Below are 7,288 nucleotides of genomic sequence, written 5' to 3'. Positions count from 1 at the left end.
GGATTTACTTCCAGTGGTGGGAGGGCGCGAATGACGGGATTAACAAATTAATGTGCTCGTTTGGCCGATCTTTAAGATCATCTGATTCTTTCTGCTTACAGCGTGTTGCTTTACCTGTGGAGCCACCGAGTGCGGGAGGTGGAACCACAGTGCCCCACCTATGTCCACGCAGCGGTTCTTCTTGCTCCAGAATACGAGAATTTCTTCCCTCGTCCGTCAGTCAATATTGCACACTCTGACACGTCATCTGCCGGGAAGCTCCCCTCGGCTTCCGTAATGGATTCGTCCACAACCTATGTCACGTGACTCTCCTACGGTCCCCTCCCTAGTTCGCGCCGCCATTACTGGGTGAGACTATAAAAACCAGTTGTTAGTTAGAATACGGCCTTCATATGTTACGAAGGGAACGCGTGCTTGTGTGTTTGTAGAGAGAACCATCTGTTAGCTAATCTTGATTCATTAAGTGTTAGATTTATCGATTTTGAAGTGTGATTAGTGCCTGCGTCCGCGTTATCGTCAGTATTTTTGCTGGTTGTCGACGACCAAGTTCTCGCTATGGAAGTAGAATAAAATATAAATTTTATGGTTGTTTGTGGTTAAAACTGTAGTTGTATGAACTGTATAAAAAGAGAAATGAGTGATGTGAAGCCGCTGTAAGTGGATGGAGTTGCACCTGTCATCTTGCGAGAAGAGCTGTCTGGGATCTACCTCTGGGACGCACCTGGCAGTCTGCAATTAACATCAGCAAGGTGACTTTTAAGATCTGTCCCATTCATTATGTATCCATCTAATGGAGTCCTTACAGCGAATCCTGCTACAATATTTAGTGGGGGGAAGACGTCACAAAAAAAGAACGAAAAGAAGTAGCTAGAGGGGGCAAGTAGGGGCAGAGGATAATTAACTACACGGCAGACCTTAATTATTAATTTACCGGTGGTGCATGACGTCACTATTGATCGCAGGTTAATATTTGATGATAATTGGCGTTTATGTTGTTGTGGTGCTGAACCGGGTGGTTTTTCACTAATGACGTTTCAACGCCGGTTCTGCTCCCTGTGTGATACACTCGTGTATATTTCTGACTCGCCCCAATTTTTCGCTTCATGTATGAAATGTCAGTATTATGTTTTCATGGTAAAAGTAGAGTACCGGAGCTATTATAGATTTGAACTGTTACACAGTCACAGCAGTTTCATAATTTTGTACTGTAGGGGGTATCATTTCAAAGGAATCCAGGAAAGTGACAGTGAACCGATAAGAGAATATCAGTGGACTAATAGAAAACGTAAACTTCTGAAACCAAAAACCAGGCTTTGCATTTTAATTCAAATGTTATCCAAATATCCCTTTCCCACAAAAATAAGCCAAGATGAATAAAATGAAATAGCCAGAGGCCCTTTGATTTTGTTATGTGTTCAGCGTATACGAATACTAATAGTATGTTGGACATTGGTCAGTGTGTGAAGTGTATTTGACGTAAACAATGTTTCAGAAGCTGGATCTGTTTTCATCATAAGGTGTAAGAGGTAAATGATGCCTCTCAGTTGGCCTCAATCACTGGACAGTGGGAGGTTTCCAGCATAATATTCATATAATGAATCAAGTATTGTCACAGACCTGTCATACTAACCAGAAGTCACTGTCAGTAAAGCGGGCTGAGATGATTAGATATATATCCAGTATAGTAATTCAAATTTAGAAACAGGTGTATGTGCTTGAATTTGAGGTTCTCTCAGTGGTGACTGTGAAGAGTACTTGGCTTCGACAGTGAAGATGGAGGAAATATGTACTTCTGGAACGTTGGTGAATTTCTACAGAGTTAAACGATATTATATCCCAGAAGATATGTAAGGTATACCGGGTTCGATCCCGGGTCTGGTCAAGTGGGATTTGTGGTGGACAAAGTGGCGCTGGGGCGGGTTTTATCCGAGTACTTCGGTTTCCCCTGCCAATCTTCATTCCACCAAATTCTACATCATAATCACCCGGGGCAGGCTACAATAGGCCAATTATTGTCCGCCGTGCCGAGTGGACCCAGTTGGACTACGCCCCCCCACTAAGCGAATTTAAAAAAAAAAAAATTAATTTTAGGTAAGGTATACGTTATTTCAGGATTTTAAGGGCATGTGCAGTAACCCTCAGATACCCGTGAAACAGAACACTTATTTCTGATATAAATGATTATCGAAGCGGCAAGTGTACCAAGTAAATGAAAAAAAGAAGAAGAGTTTTGTGCCATGTTCAACCTGTCAGATTGTCGTTGTCGCGCAGCAATTGCACGTACAAATCTCATGTTTTCATTTACAGTGAACAGCAGAGATGCTGCTGTGAGAAGTCATAAATTACATTGCTGCGAAAGCTTACATACGTTGGGATGTACTGATAGAGACAAAACTTGTGCTGTCCATGTGAGTTTCTCTTGGATGAGTTCCAGTTCTTCCTTGTTAAAAAGTCTTCCGAGATTTCCCCAGAAGGATCACATTTGGTGATCGCTGACAACAAATTTTAGGTGGTGCAACAGTAAATACAAACAAATTCGTCTTCTTATCTTAAAACAGGACTTGTTTCAACCATTTCTAACCAGCGTGTTTTTTTTTTTTTTACAAATATGAGATAAATTAAAGAATCGCATGCACAGATTAGATCTTTTGCATTCGTGAGATATTGGAGAAAAAATGGGAGTACAATGAGACAGTACATCAGCTATTCATAGACTTCAAGAAAGCCTATGATTCGGTTAAGAGGGAAATATTGTACAATATTCTGATAGAGTTTGGGATACCCATGAAACTAGTTAGGTTGATTAAAATGTGTTTAGACGAAACGTATAGTGAAGTCCATATAGGTAAACATTTGTCTGATAATTTCTCTATCCAGAATGGTCTAGAACAAGGAGATGCTTTATCGCCACTCATTTTCAACACTGCTTTAGAATATGCAATTAGGACGGTCCAGGGAAACCAGATGGGACTGAAATTAAACGGGACACATCAGCTGTTGGTCTATGCCGATGATGTGAATCTACTGGGTGATAATGTAGATACCATAAAGAAACACACACAAACTTTAATTGAAGCAAGTAAAGGGGTTGGTCTAGGAGTAAACACAGAGAAAATTAAGTATATGTTGCTATCTCGTCACCAAAATGCAGGGCAAAACATGATATAAAGATAGGAAACAGATGTTTTGAAAATGTGGCACAATTCAGATATTTGGGAACAACGATAACAGATCGAAACATGATTCAGGAGGAAATTAAGAGGCGGTTGAACTCGAGTAATGCTTGATACCATTCAGTCCAGAACCTATTGTCTTCTCGTCTGCTGCCCCAAAACATAAAAATTAGAATATACAAAACTATAATTTTGCCTGTGGTTCTGTATGGGTGTGAAACTTGGTCTCTGACATAGACAGAGGGTGTTTGAGAACAGGGTGTTGAGGAGAATATTTGGTCAGAAGAGTGATGAAGTGACAGGAGGTTGGAGAAAACTGCATAATGAGGAACTTCATAACTTGTACTCTTCTCCAAGTTTAATTAGAATGATCAAGTCAAGGAGGATGAGGTGGACAGGTCATGTAGCACGAATGGTGGAGACGAGGAATGCATATAGGATATTGGTGGGAAAGCCAGAAGGAAAGAGGCCACAGGGAAGACCAAGGCGTATTTGGGTGGACAATATTAGAATGGATCTTAGAGAGATAGGATGGGATGGTATGAATTGGATAGATCTAGCTCAGGATAGGGACCAGTGGAGGGCTCTTGTGAACACGGTGATGAACCTTCGGGTTCCATAAAATGCTGGGAAATTCTTGAGTAGCTGCAGAATTGGCGGCTCCTCCAGAAGGGCTCAGCCCCATGAGTAAGTAAGTATGTACAGTATTAATTTTCGTTCAAAATTGGTTCCAGTTCCAGTAACATGTTTAGTGTTAGATATAAAGGATAAAGTACAAACGTACAATTATCTAAAAATTTTAAAAAATTGAGGATTTTATGTGGGGGGTGGGAAGTGTGTTGAATCATAATCCGATAATAGACATCTTATCGTAATAAGATTATGAGCTGGCTCAAGGTAGAGTTTAAGTGAAGTATAACAGCCAGGATTGTTAAGGAACGAACCTGGAGACGAACAAGTACTCCCGAGACACCAATTTGAGATACTTTCCACGGTTAGAATATTGTGTGTATTAAGAGGCAGGTAACATGACTAGAATGAAGCATTAATACAGAACTTGCACCATCAGGTAGGAACGTGTCCTGTCTGAAGGAAGGAAGAGCCGTAAAATATAACACGACCGCTTCCTTTCGCGGTCCCTCTGACTTTATAATCGTCCTACGGATAATTTATTATGTGTTGCAAGGTAATCAGCATCTCTGATGCAGCGTTGTCAAAACAGATATTTTAGAAACAAGTAACTCAGTTATTATGTGTTGCTAAGTACCCGGAGAAAATCTGCCCCAGCCCACTTTGTCCACCACAAATCCCGCTTGACCAGACCCGGGATCGAACCCGAGCCACTGCGGTGGGAAGCCGGCGACTAACCGTTTGAGCTATGGCATGGCCTTTCTATAGAGTAAGATGAATGATTGGTCTGTATCCAGTCAGTATAGCAGTCCCTGGTCGTATTTCGAACTGGGTACCACTTGAATGTAAGTCAAACACTTCGTCGCTTTGGTAACGCTTGCGTCAATATTTGTTAATAGGGGGCACCTTTATTTCAAAGTCGACCGGGTCGCTTGTCACCTGTGCATGGCCGCAGTTTCGGTGTGTATTGAGACGTTCTGCAGATCTGGATGATGGCTACATAAACAGTCGCGAACAGTGATGTTTTTCAAGCACATCGGAGTTGGGTGGGGCGCGACGTCCCCGCCCTTAAAAAGTAGTGTTTCACAAAATGTCGCTATAGATCTCGGACTTGAACAGTTCTTTCACACAGCCTGCGTAACGGAAAATGGACGTGAGGTTTAGAACTCTATGGTCTAGTGGTCAGAGTTCCTGGCTACAGATCCAGAGGTCCAGTGTTCGATTTCTGGCGCTACCAGATTTTCTGAGAAGTAGTGGGTCTGAACGGGGTCCACTCAACCTCGTGAGGATATTTGAGGGGCCACTTGAATGGAAAAGTAGCGGCTCCGGTCTAGAAAACCGAAATTAACGGCCGTGGGGATTCGTTGCGCTGACCACGGGACACCCTCTATCCTCTAAAGTTGGGACTAACTTCGCCGACAAGCGGCGGTCGCTCGGTCGGTATAGTTCGCTTGCGGACTAAAGCCACGGAGTTTGTTTTGTTTGTTAGGGGGACAGGTTCATTGAAGTCAGTACTAAGAGAGGCGGCGCAGTAGAGTAACAGTCGTGCAGAGGGACAAGTATGGAACGGTACCAGCTGATTGAGAGTCGTCGTCATTGCTGCTGCCACTACCTGCGAGGTTGAAGCCTTCTGACCTCATCCCATCATCGGGTTAGGTATATTGACCCTTCCATCTCTTTGGTCGTTGACCCGTCTTTCTCTTCCTTTAGGATAATAGATGGCTTCCGAGCAGTTAGATTACTTTGAATTCCTAAACAACAGCAACAGAGAACTCCGTGGCCTATAGTCCGCAAACGTACTATACCGACAGAGCGACCGCTGCTTGTCGGCGAAGTTAGTGCCAACTTTAGCAGATAAAAGAGTGTCGCGCGCTCAGCGCAGCGGATCCCCACTGCCGTTAATCTCAGTTTTCTAGACCGGAGCCGCTATTTCCTTTGAAATAGCTCCTCATTTATCCTTACGAGGCTGAGTGGACCCCGTTCCAGACACATTTATTCTCAGAAAATCTGGTAGCGCCGGGAATCGAATCCGGGACCTCTGGATTTGTAGCCAGGAGCTCTGAGCACTGCACCACAAAGGCGGTCTGGAATTCTTAAAACATGTTCTAAATAATTCTGTTGGTTTTTTTTTTTTTTTTTAGTTTTTTTCAAAGTTAAATACAGTATACATTTAGTTCCTGTTTAATATCTATGCTTCTTTGTCTTTTGGCTATTCTTCTGTAGCCCGACGCCGGCCTCAGGACTGTCGTATCATAGGACAGGATCTGTTGGGGTTGTTGCTTAATGAAAGACAGGTTGAGGGCTTTGGAAAAAAAGTACCGAGTATATAAGAAAGAGTAAGTAACAAGTTCGTGGAGATGTTTCCTTTTTATTTTTACAAGAGGGAGGTTCATAGTTCATATTCTTGGCCAAACATTTGTAGGGTGATCGAATCCGTAAGGGGTGGATGGGCGGAACATGTAGTAGGAATGAGGATTGAGAAACTGCATCGATGTTTTTCTCCAAAAGCTTAAATTCGACTGCTTAGCGGCTAATATAAGTGATAATGTTATGGAGTGAAAGGAAGCGGCCTTGTCCTATTTTAAGGCATTTTACCACTTTATAGGTACTGAGAAACACGCGAGAATCCTCAGCCAGGATAGCGTCTGCAGGCCGAGATCCCACTCTGGAGCCCTCCCGATACGAAATATACTAAAAATTACACACTTATGGTTGGTGTTCTTTTTTATCTTTCGAAAGTTTTTGACTCGAATATCAGGATGGTGCCTTAAATAGGCCTCGACCGGGTTTCCATCGTCAAATTCAGCGTCTCATCCGACTCTTCTAATGCAGCGCCTTTAAATAATATACGAATAAACCAACAAACGAAGTACTATGTCGCTTCTGTATAAATCAGTACCCCCGAACGGCCATTGTTACAGTTTGTTGATCCAAAAAATTATCACATCAGTTCCTCGTAGAATGCTGCTAAGTTCTCAGTGGATGTCATCAATCACCCGACTTTCGGACTATCATCATGTCACTGGCCGAGTGAAGGACCATGAGGTCACTTTAATATCTTTTAAATGCTGCAAGAATAAGATAACGCCTTTTGTCGTGGGGCTTGGAGGCAGCTTTCCATTGTCACACTGCAGCAGCGCCCATGCAGCTGTTCTTTACTTTTGACGTCACGGAAAACGATTCATCTCACACTGAAATGCGTAAAATATAAAATATTTTTCTCGTTAAATGTCCTCTGCTTTTGTCTTAATTTTTTGCTTATTTACTTGATAACTAGACAAACAGAAGATTAAATTGTAGTTATTCTGTGTCGAAAACAACTGCGATAGTGAATCATCCCCTAGTGACAGGAACCGCTGTGCGATAATTTTTTTTTCCTTGGCACTACAGCCCCAGTGGGCCTAGGCCTACCTCCTTGAACTTCTCCGTTCACTTCGGATTTTCTAGATCTTACACATTCGGTAGAACTGCTTGGGCGAGTGATC

General features: G+C 42.6%; 1 protein-coding gene across 2 annotated transcripts in view; it reads left to right on the top strand.

The window, feature by feature from the left end:
• The first annotated feature begins 342 nt into the window (after window positions 1–342).
• Window positions 343–7,288, top strand: part of LOC111870767 — a 153,238-nt gene continuing 146,292 nt past the window's right edge. For both annotated transcript variants that reach the window (XR_002843911.2, XM_023863290.2), the window contains exon 1: window positions 343–749. The gene's annotated coding sequence lies outside the window, so the exon portion shown is untranslated. The remainder of the gene's footprint in view (window positions 750–7,288) is intronic.

The sequence above is a fragment of the Cryptotermes secundus genome, unplaced genomic scaffold (genome assembly GCF_002891405.2).
Source record: "Cryptotermes secundus unplaced genomic scaffold, Csec_1.0 scaffold307, whole genome shotgun sequence".
Classification (NCBI taxonomy): domain Eukaryota; kingdom Metazoa; phylum Arthropoda; class Insecta; order Blattodea; family Kalotermitidae; genus Cryptotermes; species Cryptotermes secundus.
Note: the sequence above shows the minus strand (reverse complement) of the source record. Positions and strands in the feature narration are given on the sequence as shown.